This window comes from Cryptomeria japonica, chromosome 3, assembly GCF_030272615.1.
Source record: "Cryptomeria japonica chromosome 3, Sugi_1.0, whole genome shotgun sequence".
Classification (NCBI taxonomy): Eukaryota; Viridiplantae; Streptophyta; class Pinopsida; order Cupressales; family Cupressaceae; genus Cryptomeria; species Cryptomeria japonica.
In genome coordinates, this window is record NC_081407.1 from 381,847,720 (window position 1) to 381,867,127 (window position 19,408).

Below are 19,408 nucleotides of genomic sequence, written 5' to 3' on the forward strand. Positions count from 1 at the left end.
TTTTAAATATATATTTTTTAACTGTGTTTTATTTATACTTATTTTTATTATTTAATGTATTCTATTTATATTATAATTTTTTATTTTTTTAATATATCTTAAATTTTATATATTTTATTTATATTTTACTTAATAAATTTTTTTTTAAATTAGTTTAGTAAAAAAATTTATTTTTTTTAATTTTTAATATATTTTTATATAAATGTACAATATTCATATTATATTTTTTATTTTTCAATATATCTTTATATTTAATATTTATGTTGAAATATTGAATATTATTTTAAAATTTAAATTATTAACATTTTGGTTGTCATTTTATTGTCATTTATTTTAATATTAAATATATATTTAATTTTAATTTAAAAAGTAGAGTTAAATATAGAATATTAAATGTGATGATAATTTAAAATGTAAAATTTATTAAACTATATTAAACTTTAATATAAATGTACAATATTCATATTATATTTTTTATTTTTCAATATATCTTTATATTTAATATTTATGTTGAAATATTGAATATTATTTTTAAGTTTAAATTATTAACATTCTGGTTGTCATTTTATTGTCATTTATTTTAATATTAAATATATATTTAATTTTAATTTAAAAAGTAGAGTTAAATATAGAATATTAAACATGATGTTAATTTAAAATGTAAAATTTTTTAAACTATATTAAACTTTAATATATTTTAAAGTTTAAAATCGTGATATAATTTAAATATTATAATTTAAAGTTTTTTTTTTATATTAAATATCGAGAGACCAAAATAAGGAGAGTTTATACAAAAACGAGGATGGGAGGCAAAGCCTCAGCCATTAACCAGGGATTATCCGACTGAACAAAGACAACCTCCTAAAAAAAAGAGTTACGAGAGAGAGTATATACAGTGAACCATATACATCAACTAGAGGCTACTGGACACCTATTGCAGAATCTCATCCTGGTTTTCCATCCATGTTGTCCATCCTTGAGGCCCTTCCATCCACACCACCTTCTTCCGCTCCAAGACCTGGGTAAACATTTCAAGCTTATCAAAGTAGGGACCTCTGTTGTCCCTGAGTTCCTTGATCAGTTTCTTTAGAGCCTCATCGAATGCAGTAGGGTTCTCTGCAATTCTAGCCCATTCAAAGCCATCCTTCATCTCAGATATGAACATGGTTGCCCGACCATCTCTGAGGAAACGCAACAGCTTCTCCCTCTCAACATTCATCAAAAAACATACCTGCACAACAATTTTATAATGTGTGAGTTTCTTAAAAAACCCAGTAAGAGTCCTATCAGTACCTTGGAATTTTTCCTCATTTCTAAGCTTCCAAATAAACCAAAGTATGAAAGAAGAGAGAATTTGCCAAAACAGGTTAGCATCCTTCTTGAGGCCATGAATGAATCCAACAATAATATCAAGAGTACAAACATGCTCAGTAATGGAAATTCCAAACATCAGCTAGACCTCTCTAGCAAAAATGCAGTCAAAAAAGATGTGCCGCATAGTCTCAGGCTTCCTACATATAGAGCATAGGTCGAAGGCAACAATGTTATCCTAATAGGCAATCTATCCAACATCAGTTGCCACCTAAAGCATTTGATTTTAGGGGGGATGGGGGACTTCCATAGTTTCTCAAATGTTTTCTGTCAGGCAGATGTATTAAGGTCAACATACCAGAGGGAGTTAATATGATCGATCACCATGGTATCATGAGTGAGCAGTTTGTAGATAGACTTGGCTTTGACCTTGGAGAGGAGGGATCCATCCTTCCATTGGAACGAGAGGTATCTGTGAGCGTCTACATTAGTGTTCCTAGGAAGATCTAGACAAGCACAAGCGTTTTTAATCATATTGTAGGTTCTCTTATGCAAGGCAGGGAGGCCAAACTTTATAATTTAAAGTTTCATATTTAATATATATAGTTATAAAACTTTATAAATTTATTATTAGGTATGTTTATAAACTTTATAAATAGATATAACTAATAAAACTTTATGCACTTTTAATTTATACACTTATAATTCAAAAGTGTATAAAGTTTATTATAATATAACTTTTATATACTTTATATTATAATTCCAAAGTGAAAAACTATTACTTATAATTCAAAAGTGAATAAAGTTTCACTTATAAGTTTATTCAAAAGTGGATAAATTTTATACACTTATAAATTTTCACTTATAAGTGAATAAAATTTATTATAATTTAAAAGTGAATAAATTTAATAAATGAATAAGCTTTCACTTCAAAGTGAAACAAAGTTTATTATAATTCAAAAGTGAATAAACTTTAAAGTATATAAAGGTTATATTATAATAAACTTTATGTACTTTTGAATTTTGAATTATAAGTATACAAAGTTAATTATACTATAAAGTATAGAAAAAATATAGTTTCAATTATAATACATAATTAAATGGAGAATATATAGTTATTTATGAATTATATAATGGCAAATATTTTATTGTGTGACATTTGTAGATATCTTGACATCTTTTATCCACGTTACCCATCGTGAACATCTTCTAAATAAGATAACGAGTTTCTAAAACATTTTAAGCATAATGTTACACATCAATATGCTAAATGATAGCTACAAAGAAACTCTCCCAATGCAATATCAAGGACTATTATAGGACTTTGACATTTTCTTTGTCAAAGCACATCTATTAAACAACCCAAATAGCATATTGTTAAAAAATCAACATAGAGTGAAACCTTGAGTATAAATGTCAGAATTGTTATCATGAAAGAGTAGTCGTTGTTTGTAACACTTGTTGATGGTAGAGAATGCTAGAATTGCTATCATGAAATATAAGAGCCTCGAATAACTTAACAGAACTACAAATGGTGGCATTGAACTAAAATTAAATTGTACTCAACATGTGTTAGAATTCCCACATAAATGTAGCAATAACGAAGAACAAGGCAACCCTGCCACCCTGCAATTATATAACATCTTTGGATATAATTTGATTAACAAGATTAGCTGAGTAAATCAAAAGTTGTCAATATCATCAAAAATCTTGAAGACTTCTCTTACAAATCACCCAAAATATAGTGTACTGCATTGGTCAATAATATGTACACTTCTTGTACTAATCAATTGTTCTATCACAGGAACTTGAGAGTGGTTAAACATAATCTAAATAGGAATTGTATCATTTTTCATCATCAAGTGCACCAAGGGCCTTCATGTCCTCTAACAATGCCACATAACAGTCATCAATGCTTTGAGGTTTAGTTGCTGGTTGAACAGGATCTAGCTTAACTATATATACATGGCCCAAAGAACTAGCAGCAACAATGGGCTTAGGTTTCACCTTTTGAGTGCTTTCCCTCCTTACACGAGCAGAGGTTGGAACCTTTATTGTAACTTTATATTATTTGAATCAAATGACAATTTTTTTCCTAAACTATATCACTTAATAAACTTTTTCCAAATTTTTCCCATGCCAAAATTGAATATGAATACAAACACAATCCTTGTGATAGGTTTTAGGTAATTATATTTTCACCTAAACCCCACAACCAAAAATAGATGCACAATAACAAAGAATACAAGTGTCTAACTTGTTCGTTAATCCTGCATAAAATCCCCATGCCTTTCTCAAATGTAAAAAGTATGAAATCATTTAAAGGCAATTGCTCGTTAGAGTTTCACCCAAATCTTCCACACCCACATCAATAATACCCAATTTGTTAATGTCTCCATGTCTCCTATAGGTGCTATTTAACTTATCTTAACAAATTCATTATACCATTTTCTTTGTGCATTTGTTTTTATTTTCTTTTGTAAATTTTGGTAATGTTGAATTGATTATTTAGTTTTTTATTTTTATTTGTTATTGTATACAAGAAATTCCTCGAAAGAAAAATTTACATTTTTTTTTACATAAAATTATTCATGTTGCTTAGTATATTCTTGTCACATGAACTATGCAACAAAGATGCAAATATAACCCTATCTGGTAGAAAACCTTGTGTGGACATTTTGTGTTTCAATTTGAGAACCAATTGTGATTATTTCCTGACACAAACACCCATGACAATTATGTTATAGTTGCACAACCTTACAATCCCGATCATCATGTAAAATTGTGCTTTTTAAGGCTTTGCTAAATGTTGTTGTGTATGTTTAGGATTTGTCAAGTATCACCAATAGTACTCTTAGAGAGTGCTACACTTGTAGATAACATGTAATGATAGAAACCCCCTTATTTCAAGGGGTACCAAATCCTTAATAATTAAGGATTGTCTGATATGCTTCTCTCTTTTACTTATTTTTTTACCAGCATTGTTTTTATTTTGCCTCCGTCATGACTTTTTGTATTTCTCCCATCCACATTGGAGATCATCTTTCCATGTTGCGTAGCTATATTTATTTGGTCTATTTCTATTTCAAACTATATTTTCTTTCTTGCCTTTCCACACATTTGTCACTAATTTCTTCTAGCCTGACAACAACGTATGTTTCCTTCACAATTTTCATGCTATGGGCTCCTTTTACATCTTCAGACTTTGGCACTGTATTGAGTGATTGGCTGAAGCATACCAAAGCTTTTGGGTTGACACCCAATTTGGTAGATAAGGAATGAAATTTACGTTGATGAAACTATTCATTGAGATTCAGATAATAGATCAACAATTCGGTGAAAGGATTCCAATGTTACCAAACCCAACTATTCATTGGTATTCTGAATCACAATTTCCAAAATATTCAAGCAAATTGTATTTGTTGGGTTCTAGACAATGTGTTGGCCTCACACTCATTGAAAGTCATCATTCTCAGAATCAAACCACAACCAAGATTTCTTGAAAAAAAGTCTAACGAACACCATTTTTCAAACAAATTGAGATGCTTATAACCCAAACCATTTTCCAAACAAATAGATTGCAAAATCTGTCCATTTGCAATGGGTAATTCATTGGAATTCTTATCATTGCTTGGCTTATGCATGCCAAATAGACATTGCACGCTTTGATATAGACAAACAAGTTATTACGTAAGATTTTTGTAGTCTACCAACAATCAATAACAATTGTACTGTTTGAAATTTTTCCAATAAATTCATCAAGTGATTACCATCACCAAGAGCAAACTATGTTCTTATAAATCTATTTTTCATTGATACTTTCTATGCATATCATCTGAATCTATATTAAGCAGGGAAGATGTACATACTTGAAATTTGACTGCTATCTTCTCAATGATGAATTAGATTTTGAGATATAGCAGAAGTATTGGTGACAGTAAGTCACTAAATCTCAACCTTTATGAAATATGTACATACAAAATCCCACTGATGCTAGAATTGTAGTTTGAAGATCTCATTAAAAAGCATTGTTGTTGAAGCACAATTATTCATTTTTGTTGGCCAAATCTTGTTTATGAGTGCTCATTGTTGATTAATATGCATACAATTTAGAAATATGATATTTATTTAAGATTTCTTATATATATGCCAAAATATAAGACTCTTTAGATATGTTTTGCTTAAATGTTCAACCATATGCTACTAAATCTTGACGACTAATTATTCTTTCCAAATATTGGAAGTTCTGATATCACACTGCCTATAAAAGTCTGCATAATAATGAATGCTATATATAAATTCACTTGTGAACATCTTGCTTTTGGGTTGTTAAATGATATTATGTCACTTTAACAAATCTCTTTGCAGATCGCACGGTTCATCCATTTTCAACAGCATATGAATTTTGAAGACTAACAAATCTAACTGTGAGTTGTGCAACTGTAGTGTATACCTATTCAGAAACCATCTAAGTGTGGATGATACTTTTTAGTGTTGTACATTTTTTTATCAATGTTATTTTGTCAATAAATATAAAATAATTGCAATTGACAATTGATATTTATGTTCATTTTTGAAAAATATTTTGTTAATGCTAATTGTTATTGTATATTTCATTTTCATAAAGTTCAAAAACTTTTTATTGTATGTTACCAAATCACTACCCATGCCCTTAACCTTGCATACTTGATCGCCTATCAGCTTCCTGTTGCACGAAAATAAAGCGTGCAACTGCTAGTTTTATTTTAGTGTAGTTGTATGAAATTGATTTTAGGTAGAATGGGGGTTAGGCTTACAGTTGAGTTTTGTTTAGAGTAAGGTTTATGGTTCAATTTGGTTTAGGGTTTAATTAGGTTTTTATTTAGAATTGTAGTTCGTTTATGACTATGGTTTATTTTATTTTAGTGTTTTTGTTTACAAGTAGGGTTATGGTTGAATTTCATTAACTAAGATAAGTTTGTGATATGTGGTGTAGTGTTAAAATGAAGGTTTGATTCAGTTTGTGATTTGGATCTAGTTTGGTTTAGGGTTAGCCTATACATTGGTTTAATGTTAGGGTTAGGATTTGATTTTTTTTGTCTTAGATTTTTTTGGGTTGAGTGTTAGATTTTAATTTGGTTTATTTTTCGGATTAGGGTTCAATTATATTGAATCTTATGGTTGAATTAGATTTAGTGTTAATTTTAGAGTACACTTCTATTTTAGGTTACAATTCAATTTAGTTTAGTGTTAGAAAACTAAATTAGGGTTGAATGTGGTTTAGTGTTTTCTAAATATAATGGTTCAATCTATTTATTATTTAATTAGAGTAAGGGCTAGGGTTTAATTTGGTTTATGGTTATTATTAATATTCACTTTGGTTTCAATTCAATATTAATCTAGTTTTCTTAGTTTTTAATTAGGATAAGGGTTAAATTGAATTTGGTTTATGGTTACAATTAATATTCAATGTGATTTGTAGGGTTATAGTTCAATTTGCTTTACAATTATAAGGTTTTAATTTGGTTGAGTTTTAAGATTAAAGTATCCAGTTATATATGTTATTTAATATGCATAGTTTAAATTATGCAACATTTGACTCATAAAGCTACAACAAATTTTTCTTAAAAAATTAAAATTCAAAATATGTACACATTTTTAAGAATAAACCTCAATGAATGCATAATAATATTACTGCTCTTTTATATCTTGTGAAGTTAAATTATATTTTGAACTCTTTAAAATATCCTTAGAAAAACATTAATCTATATGAAAATAAGTTGAATAGTTAATAACTATAATGTTTTGTTTTGCATAAATTAATATCATTGTTTATTTACTACTCTTTATACGATTTTATGTATTCAACAAACAAACATATAGAGTGGAAGAAAATATTGATGAGGTATTTTTTAAACCACAACTTTTGACTGGATCATAAATCAATTTATATTTATAAAATAATGAAAATTAACATGAAGCATCTAATAAAAATACGTATGTAAAAAAGTATTTAAAATTATAGAGAGTTAATTGCAATATAATTGTCATTCCACATTCGAAAACATAAAATTTATCAATGATTGTGGCTTTAATATTTTCATACACTATAGTGGACAAATTATTGTGGCTACCATATATTCATAGAATCTACCAACATGCTAAATAATGGTATACAATTTCCATACTTATTGGTTTCAATAAGAAGTTGTGGATCAAACTCTGCCAATTCAACGGTTTGTACTATAATGATACTTTCTTCACCTTCTTTATTATGTTTTTTTAATTTCCACATTTGATGATATTCTTTGTTTACTAACACAATGCAACTGTCACATCCATCTATTTCTTAAGATGTAGTAAAACTCTTCGAGTGAATCATAACATCATAATAATTTTCATAAGCTTTTGTTTGTACTTCTTCGGAGGCAAATTCTACAATTGGTGCATACTTTCTAGTAGTATCTATCGACGATGGAATTATCGCCCAAGTTAATGTTACATAATTGAATTCAATAATCTCACCATTGTTTGTATGATTTCTCATCCAGTAAAATCTTTCTTTACAACAAAAACCTCTTCCCAAAGGATAATAGGAATTTTCAACAAACAATTGATTCCATGAATCTGAATTTGACTCATAAATCTCAACATAACTTCGACCATTACAGTTCTTGTAGTATTAATATCCAAGCAATATTATAAGTGTGTGAGGGAAAAAGCGAGACTAGGTTATCATGCCCTAATCCTACCTTTTGACACACATTACAGAATACGAAAGAGCCTAGAGGTATCACACAATTGGCTACTTCTTTTTGTGAAAGAGAGAGCCACGGGCTACCTATTAGGGTTTCTATTCCTTTGTTGTAATTGAAAGGTAAGATTATGCAAGTTCAATTCCTAACCCTAAAATGTAAGTATGAGCTAACAACAAGATTGCAGAATTGAACTTAAACAATGGAAAGCTGTAAACACAAGGATAAAACAAGAATGCAGATGCGTACCCGGAGTCAAAGTTTGACTGAAAATGTTCGGGACGGGGGCGCGGGCGCCACTGTCCTGATTCTGTCCCGGAACTGCACCTGAAACTGCTATTTTGCACTCTGGAAAACTGTCTGAAATGCTGTCTGTCAGGAGGACCAGGGCGCCCAGCGCCTCTGTCCCAGGGACCAAGGCTCCCAGCGCCCCTGTCCTGGCAGGACCAGGGCGCCCCACGCCCCTGTCCTGGTATTTTGCTCTGCAATTTGATGTGGGGTGCTGTCTCGACCTGCTTTTTCCGGATCTGCAACCTGCGGCGTCGTTCGAGTCTCGAAACCTGCACTTATATCTGAAAAAGGTGTTTGGGCGGCTATATAGGGTTTTGCCTTAGTCAAACCCCCGCTTCGGTGATTTCCACCTCCACAAATAGCCAAGTTGTATTGTAAAAGTAATGTGTGTGCAGACCTTGTGTGTGTGCAAGATCTAAAATGCAAGTAAGCAAACTAGAGCAACCTAGAAAGTAAACCCTAATTGCCTGTTAATGATAATGTAAATGCTCTAAATCAAGATGCAAAGTGATCTAAAGCATGAATAAATGAGATATTGAAGCTTATGCAAAGACATGAAAACAACATGAAATCATACCCAACCCTCAAGGGAGGAGTACAAGCCAATCTTCAGTCGGTAATCTCCTATTGTTCTTCAATGTCTTCCAAGCCCTAAATGGATGAATGGAATTGATAAATGCTTGATAGAGGGATGTTGAAAATTGTTGAAGTCTTCAAAGATCTGCTCTTTCGCTGCATATGAGGTTCCTGAAAACAAAATTCCCATCCCTTCAAATGAAGAAAGAGAGCTCTTATGTATGAAACCCTAGGTCTCAATTCCAATTTTTGGCCGACCTAGAGATTGAATATCCCGCCAATTTCTTGGGGTTAAGCTTTATTTTATGATTGGATCGCGCTCCTAAAATTTCGGGAAAAATGTCCGGGACCGTGTGCACTCCGGGCGCCACGGTCCCGACAACTTTTCACCAAATTTTCAGGGCCGTCAAATATGATGATTTTAGAGAGAATCCCGAAGTTACAGGTGATTTTGAGATGTTTTGACCCCCGAAATCAAGCCCCCAAGCTCAGAATAGGGCCTAATTAGGGTTTTTGATTAAGTAGTGTATTGGAAGAATAAAATGAAAGGGGCACGCTTTTAATGAAAGGGCCCGACTTTATGATGTGGAAAATGATGAAATAGAACCTTTAGACCTAATTAATTTGATTAATTAAGTGCTAAAGGGGAAATGTAATGTAAAATGCAACTGCGCCAAGGCGGGTGCTAAACTAGGTGTTAAATTGTACTGCTTTAGCAAGTGCGTACAATTTATGACGTTACAATAAGCTGATTACTAGAGGAGACATAACTTGTTACCATGAAATCACTACGTGTAGTCGTTGTAATATCTCTTATAGAATAAAGTTCTATCCAAGATGGACTACTTGCATTTGATTTGTCATATATATAGAAATTCAAATCAAAATCTTTTATCCATTTTGAGCAACATTAGATATTATCCGATACCATCTCTATGCACTTACAATACTTTGGAAATTTTGTTGAAGGTACCCTATAAGTATCTTCCTCACCTTCGATGACCCATTATTTTATCCTTTTCAACTCAAATGAGAAAAAGTGCAATATGAAATTACTTCTTGGAGGGGAATGGTCTGAAAATATGTTTCCCAGAGAATCAGGTTTAGAAAGGATGTAATTCCACCTTTTACAGACTACTTTCATTCTTGAGAAATGTATGGTAGACAATTTTATTATAATCATTAACACCAATTGTTCTGGTAGGTCTTCCCACGTGCATTTTATTCTTTTATCCTCCATCAAACCTACAATATGTGAACATATTCAAATATCGTAGAACATTTTAGAAATAAATATAGAATACATAATGGTCAGAGAACTTTTATTTTAATAGATTTTATTGAAACCCAATGAGTTTTTGGGACAAAGTAAAAGACAAGAAAATGGTACGAGTCAGGAGAAATATTGAAAAGCATTTCATCAAATATAGATGGAATGAAGAAAGACAGGGGGGTAGAAGAGTTAAATTGTAGCAACCATATATTTGTACAATCTACTGGTATAGTCAATAATGTTATATGATTAATATACTTGTGGTTTTGAATACTGTTATGGATCAAAGTGTACCAATACAATGTTTTAAAACAATCGATAAATGACATAAGCATATACATGTAATATATGTGAATAAAATTAGAATGATAAAAACTAATTGATATTACTATATACAACAATAAGTTTCATAAACTCAACTATCACTATAGAAAATATAGAATATTTATGGAAATATGGTACATGAACTTGTTTCTAAAGCTTTTAGTCTATTCTCTTCAACTTTTCATTTTTCAAGTTGTTTTCCCTTTTTCAATTTTTCATAGTGATCATACGTAAATGATGGCATTATTCTTAGTCCTTCTAAGGACTTTACATGAGATATAGCCACAAATGTCATTCTTGTTCTTTGAGTTGGTCCTATATCAATTATCACTTTTGCAAGTGTCAAACCTTGTGATTTATGTATTGTCAATTCCCAAGCCAATATCAGAGGTATTTGAATTGTAGATCCTCTTTGTGTTGCACTAATGGGAATTGCTTGTGGACTTTGATCATCAAATGGAAATACTGAGTAACTATCAAATTTAACTATTACATACGTTGGAGGTTCTGGCGGCATACTTCCAGGTTTGCATACAATATTTTGAACATATCCTAAAGCACCATTTACAAGACCCGCTTCTATCCACAGGTTAGAAGTGAACATTACTCTTGCATTTTTAGAAATCAACAATTCCATGTCAAACTCATCATGCAAATTTTCTTTTGCTACATTAAGACTTCCAACTTTTGCTGCGATACTATGTGCAACAGGTTCTTTCAAAGAATATAATTTCTTTTTGTTATGATAGTGAACATTATCATTTGTGGAGAACAAATGAACATTGTTGTCAAAATATTCATTCACCGGTACTGTCACGTTTGAATTTTCTCGACATCAACAATTTCCAATCATTAATAGTAGGGTGTGCATCTCTCAAGTTTGTCAATAGTTCACGAAATTTCTTCTATTGAATATCTTCTCCATCCTATCTAAATACTTTTTCCAATATAACCACAACTTTGAAGTCCTGCCACAATAGTTTCGCTCATATGTTACTGTTATATGCTAGTTTGTCTTTAACCAAAGGCAATTGACCTAGATCTCCAACTAATATCACTGAAATCCCTGCAAATAATTGATAAATACTATTTACAATATTAAATAATATAAGTATTCTTATATAATATATATAAATTACATTTATTCTAATAAGACATTTTTATTATAATCGATTTAATTATGTATTTACCTTCAAAGCTGAGATTACCATTTTCTGGAAATGCTTGACGAAGTATACAATCTATATTCTCCAACAATCTTTCTCCAATGAAGCTCATTTCATCAATCAATATGTATTTGACATGAGACATCTCTTCTTGAAAAGTGGTCAATCTTGTTCCTTCTAGTTGAGTAAATCTTTTATTGGAATTCTCAACTTTGAATGAATTGTGGATCCACTTATGTTGAATGTTACAACTCCTTTTGGTGCAAGCAATAGAAGGGGAGACTGATTAGGCATGGCTACATTTTTCAGAGCTTCACGGATTGCACCATTCAAATATGATTTTCCTATTCCTGTTGTTCCTTGAATTATCATATACAATGGAATCAAATTTTGATTCATATGATAGTGTGAGATAATAATGCTAGATGGTTTCTCTTTCTTTTCATTCAGACTTGTATAGTTCATACATTGTGGTATATCATCACATATAAGGCATCCATCATCTCTCATTTTATTGATAAAATTGATTGCTCGAGTTGTGTATTCATCACATTGATATTCACTAGACCAATTTGTTTGTATATCAATATCCCTTCTTCCCAACATATCTATTTCATAAACTTGCATTATTTGACCATGATGCAATCTAGATATGATTTCCCATTCATGTTATGTAGTGTTTTCACAAACAAATTCATTGTTTTTATTTCTGAATCACTAATATTGTCATTATTCTATATATTTGGTGTTCTCTCCACATGCCAAGGGTTATAATTAAATGACTCCCAATTTGATATTATGGAGTCATTGTCATGTCCAATATGTGTTCTTATGTTACGAAAAGGATTGTAGATCGACAATTCTGATAGACAAAAATCAACAAATTTTTTTGACTCATGTGAAGGAATGGATTGGAACCTTGGAAACACTCTAACTATTGTTGTCTTTTCCCTAGGCTTTCATTTGTTAGCACTTTTTTGTCTATTATTATACATCCATGCATGATATAGCTACATAATCATTGAGATAACTTCCATAGAGCATGATCTTGTTCTATATCCATCAATGAATGATTTTGTGTGTTCTTCGTTGCCATTTTCATCATTTATAGCTATAGGTTTGAATACTTCATTTGAATAGTGAGATTAACAAATTATCTACTACTTTCAACCAGTGGAAGTTCTAATAGCATGTGAGATGTTTCTTGAGCTTCAATATCTTTTTCAATAATTGTTTCATTTAGAAGTTTCCTATATGCTCTTGTTGCTAGATCTTCTGGGTTCTCTATATTTGCAAGACACATTAACATTTGATGGTAGGTTTCTAAACTCTTCTCCGTTTTTTCTGCATATTTTGCAATATATTTAATCACAACATGTTTTGAGAGAACAAGTTTCCAATCTATATTAGCTCTCCATAGTTGCAATATGTAACGATTGTGTGAATTGACTCTATCATCATTTCTTGCTGCTTCAAAAAAAAATTTACTTGTCTTTGTCCTCATATAATTTTGAAACATGCAAATTTAAACTCCAAGGGGCATTGTACCTACAATTTATATGAATGTTTTTAATTTAATACTTTTCTCTAACAATATATTTATTCTATTTATATAATTAGGTTTTCTTAAAGTACATACCTGCAAAACATTTTGTCTTTTTTCTTTCTCAAGCATGCACCTTCTCTACAAATTATATGTCTTTGTACGGTGTTTAAGATTTCTTCATAATCTTGATCAATATCTATTTCAACAAGTTTTCTTGTATTTTTTAAACATGGATGTAGAGCGAAATTTTGAAATGCCTACAATAAGAAATATGAATGTATTAGCATTTGTTTATGTATTTAATTTTTAGGTTTGTATTATACAACCTATATTTTTTAAGAGTCATTGTAATTATACCCTATATGTTATGTTGATGAAGACTTGCTCTTGGATTCCATGCATGAACAATGCAATGGAAATATATTTCTATAGTCTTTATTTCTTGTTCATTTGACCAATCTATACTATCCATATTTGGTGCTCCATGTATCCATAAAAATACAAGAACATGTGGTGATCCCCTATGTTGCCACTCATATTTGCACCAATACTCTTTAACATTTAAACCTTTTTCTAGTCTTTCTTTTCTAAAATTAGAATGCCTCAAGTGCATATAGTGGTCGCCTATGTGAGGGTAGTCAATAACATTCAGTTTCCTCCAAATTTGAGGTTCACATGGATTGGTTGTTGTTATTCCTGGCATTAGTGCATGTAGATCTGGCCAATATAAATTAGTTGCACTTAGTGTGAAGAATATTGTTAGCGTTCCTATTTGATGGAGCGTGTTTGATAATTCTACTTTGCATTTTGTCTAATATGATTTGGTACCTCTTAATGTTGTCCCAAATCACACCAACTTATCAGCCATGTGTGAAGTTGGCAGTTGTTCCATGTGTTCACACAATTCATTTATGGTGATAGGCAACTCTTGAAGGTTTCCTTTTGCAAATACAACACTTTAATTCTACGCTCGATGCCTCATTATCATGTAGTACCTAAATCTTGGGTGTTTACCAAAGTGATTATCCCTGTATCGAATAAAATGATTAACACACTCATGTCGGTGTACTCTTCTTATTCACGGTTCTAACCAATCACATCTTCCATCGGGAAATAGTGTTGGGAATGTCATGTCAAGTAATCTCGGTGTAACATATTCATTAATTGGAGACACACCAATTACAGACCAGTCAATCATTCTTAAAGTATCTGCATGTGGGTTATTAATCCATGCATGGATTAATTCCATTTCTCTTTCAACAGTAGGTAGTCTTGAAGCCATTGATGTTGTGTGATCTACCTTCATTTGTCTCCATTACTAGACCAATAAAAACAATTTGATTTGAGTCATAATAAAATTCCATATGCATTGTTCTCATTCGGTTAAAAATATTGTATTCACAATCTCTTTCCACATCATTAAGAGCATTAATATCAATTACGATATCATAATAGAACTTGTCATGTTGTATTTTGTACCGTGGTTCTTTATAGACATAATCTCTATTCACTGTAAAGTTGTAATTGGTGCCACATTGATCTTTTCTTCGAACAATAATTATGGGCATTTCTTTAATTGAATGTGGAAGAATTTTTGATAGTCGATCAACATTTTGTGGGAAGCTTATAGTGTGTCCTTTATATTTATATTGACCACCTATTGCATGTGCCACCTATGACATTGGACTTACACGTGCAATTAACATTTCTCCTACTTGAGTTAGATTAGAAAGTTCTTCAAGTTGCGGCCCTGGATCCATACTATTTGAAGAAGAGAATCTGTTATTTCCTCCTTCTTGTCGACACCTATTACAAATAGGACCTTCTGATGTGCGTAATACTTTTATTCCCAAGTAACATTCTTGACATACATAGCACATCGTTGGGCATACAATGTTATCTAATTGACGTCGAAACATCAATTGAAATTTTTTGTAATCGCTTGCAAGCATTCCATTAGGATTGTGTAAATTGTGTACATTATTTTCTCTTCTTCTAGCATATCTTTCTATGTTTACCTCATTACAGTTAACATGTTGATCTTCCCTTTTAGCATGGGCCATTTGTTCTCGTTGTCACTTTCGATATTCTCTTTGATATGCCTTTCTATATTCCATTTGATGTTGTCTTCTTTCTTCTTCAGATTGAAAATTTAAGCTTCGACATGGCATAGCTACAAAATGAACTTTCTTTAAATAAAGTAATATATAATGTATTTATAACTTTAACTTACATATATCTAAACTTATATATAAATTTTATTATAATGACAAGTTATTGGATATGACATGCATACATTGTAACTTTTGAAAAACACATGAAAGATTCAATTATGAACTTGCATATATAAAGTAATTCAATGAAAACATGTTTACCATAATTGAGAATAAATTGACAAGAAAAAAACATATCTAAGATTGAACGATGAAGTTGCATTAAACTCAACATATATATTCCATCAATCTTGTAAATTAATTAGATCAATTGCATTGCTTTAATCATTATTATTGATAATTTTCTTAAGAAGAAAAATGCTATTTTTCCTAGCATTGTGTAATACATAGACAACTTCCCTTGTTTCTATGATCGTTACTTTAACTATTATAATAACTTATTTGATATTACAAATCTACATTGTAATTTTTAGCATTTAAGAAAAAGAAAGCGATGATTAAAAAATGATAATGCATTCAATTGAACTATTCAATTTCATGAAGAAAATAATTAAATTAACTAAATAACTAAGTTATAGAATTAAAGTATGTACAATCTAATTAAGTAAAGTTTCATTAAAATATTCAATTATATTATTTAATTAATTTGAATTTGATTTAATGTATTTATAAAACTTTTTCTATCTATTAAAGAGGAAATTTTTTTTTATAATTTTCCAATATAGTGCCTCTTTTATATAATTTTTATTTTTTTTAAATATTTTGTGTTATGGTTTATATAGATTTATCTTTTAATGAAGTTATTTTAATTAATTGAATTATCTTACTTTAATTTAATTAAAGTATTTAATCATTATTATTTTTATTGAGTTAATTTTTTTTATATATATATTATAAATCGAGAGACCAAAAAAAGATGTTTATACAGATGAGTTCAGGGGAGGGAGGGCCTCAACAGTGAAACCAAAAAGAACTAGACGAGTGTCATATACAATGCACTAAAAGAAAGATCCAAAATAAAGTTGTGCTTGCTGCCATAAGGAACTAGAGGAGGATTTCATCTTGGTCTTCTAGCCATGTGGTCCTTCCATCCAGACCACCTTCTTCCTTTCCATAATTTGTATGCACATGTCAACCCTGTTGAAGGGGGGAGCTCTGGTATCTTGGAGTTCTTTAATCAGTTTCTTAACTGCACTCTTGAAGGTAGTTTGATTTTCTGCGATCCTTGCCCATTCATAACCATCTTGCATCTCGTATATAAACATGGTGGCTCGGCCTTCTTTGAGGAACCATAAGAGTTTGTTTCATTCAACATTCATCAAGAAGCAAACCTGTACAACAATTTTATAATGTGTTAGTTTTTTTTAAAAACCAGTAAGTTCCCTAGCATTACCTTGGAACTTCTCCTCATTTCTGAGTTTCCAAATAAACCAAAGGATAAAAGAAGACAAAATTTGCCAAATTAAGTTAGCATCCTTTTTAAGATTATGGACGAAACCAGTAACTATATCATAAGTAAAGACATGCTCAGTAATGGATATTCCAAACATTAACCAGGTCTCCCTAGCAAAAGGGCAGTCAAGGAAGATGTGCCGAGTGGATTCAGGTTTATTGCATACAGAATAGAGATCATATGCAGCTAGATTATTCCTAATAGGCAATCTATCCAGTAAGAGTTGCCATCTGAAACACTTGATCTTAGGGGGGATGGGAGATTTCCAAAGGTTCTCAAAGGTTTTATACCAAGCGGTAGGGCTGTGGTGGACATTCCATAGGGTGTTGACATGGTCAATCACAGAGGTGTCCTAGTTAAGCAAGTTGTAGATAACTTTGGATTTAATTTTTGGGAGGGGGGAACCATCCTTCCAAAGGAATGAGAGGTACCTGGGGGTGTCAACATGAGTGTTCTTAGGGAGATTGAGGGTGTTACAGGCATTCCTAATCATATTGTAGGTCCGCTTATGCGAAGCAGGGAGATTAAATTTACTACTAAGTTCCTCCCAGGTGATGAGGTTATCATTTTCTAGGATATCCATAAGATATTTGATCCCCTTATTATGCCAAAATCTAGCAGAACAGCTTGGGTTAAGGCCAGTGGCTTAGAGTTGTGGTGGACGTTCCACCAAATTGACCTTTCACCATGTATAGTATTGTCACAGTCAATGCTAGAGTTGCAGATAAGTCTACGCACGTGCTCCCAGGCTTTCCAGATGAGCTTAAAGACCCAGGTGCCTTGGACAGACACTGAGAAACTTCCAGCAAGTAGATCACTGAGTGGGAGGGCTTTCCATGATTTGGCAGCCTTTGGGAATCCATTCTGAATGTTGTTTCTGATAAGAATCTTCCAAGGTTCTTGCCCATCTAGTGCATGAAATATCCATTTGGCAGCAAGAGAGATTCCTTGCAGCTTAAGATCCTTAAGGCCCAAACCTCCAAGTTTTTTGTCTAAGTGGCACCAGGCCCATTTTACCGCATGGACCTTTCTTTTGCCCTTACCATCAGACCAGAGAAAGCGCTTGAAAGCCTTTTGAATTTCATAAATTTGATAGTTGTTGAACATCCAAACCGAAGAGTAGTAGATATTGTATGAGGAGAGGATTTTTTGACATACTTGAACCCTACGTGCTAGGGAGAGGATCCTATTGTCCCACTTGTTGAGCTTCTTATCAATTTCCCCCTTAACCCAGGTCCACATGTCCTAAAGAGAGGGGAAAATAGAGAAGGGGATACCAAGATACTTGACAATGATGTTGGGTCCTCCCCATGAGTACCCGTCTTGTTGTAGCCAGTCTGGAGGTTCATCCTTCCAGCCAAGTAAAATAGATTTGGAGCTGGAGATCCTGGCTCCAGAGGCTTTACTGAAGGTGTCGATTTTTAGGTTGAGGGAATCTATGTTTTGCCTAGAGAGCTCCAGGAAAAGAAAGGTATCATCAGCAAATTGGATATTCAGCAATTCATAGTCATCCAGCAGCATGATGCCATGGACTCTAGGAGATAGAGTATCATCTCTAAGGAGATAGAAGAGGGCATCTGAGGCAATAACAAACAGAGCAGGGGCAAGAGGGCAGCCCTGCCTTATGGATCTAGAGAGAGGAATAGGTTGGGATAGGGTTCCATTAACTTCAATCATGGCGGAAGCATCTTTGAGGAGAATTTGGACATAGTCACAGAACTCGTTAGGGAAGCCAAAATCTCGGAGCATCATGAGGATGAAATCCCACTCAACTCTGTCATAGGCTTTTTCAAAGTCCGCAAGGAACATGGCAACATCTTCGTTAGAGGTTCTGGCCCATTCCATGGATTCCCAGCTAGTGACAAGGTTTTCCAATATGTACCTGCCTTTAATGAATCCAATTTGGGTAGAGCAAATGAATTTTGGAAGAATCTTTTCAAGGCGGGTAGCTAAGGCTTTGGCAAGGATTTTATAGGAGACGTTGAGGAGGGTGATTGTCCTCCAGTTCTTAATGAGCGCTTTGTCTCCATCTTTAGGGATGAGTTTAACAATACCTTTATTTATGAATTCCCCCAGCGTGCCATTGTCAAGAGCTTCATTGTATATGTCATAGAGGTCATGTGTGACCCATTCAAGATTGACTTTGTAGAACTCCGCAGGGAGACCATCGGGGCCTGGGGCCTTATTATCCTTGAGGGCTTTAATGGCATCGGCAATTTCTTGTATAGAGATCCTGGCTTTGAGGAGGAGAGCATCATCATTAGAGATCCTTTTAGGGATGATGGTACTACATTTGTGTTGAGCCTCTTTCGAGGCTTCATTATCTTCTGAGGTAAAGAGGGTTCTATAGAACATTTCGAAGGCCTCTTTGATATCATTGAGATCCAGGAGTTCCTTATTGTCTACAGTTATTCTATCAATTTTTTCTCTGTTTTGTTTCTGCTTAAGGAGGTTAAAGAAGATTTTGGAGCCTTTATCTCCAAATTGGAGCCAGTGGTTGCGAGCTCTAATGAAGGCTCCCTTGATTTTGACCTGCTGGTGCTTTCTAAGGATGTCTCTG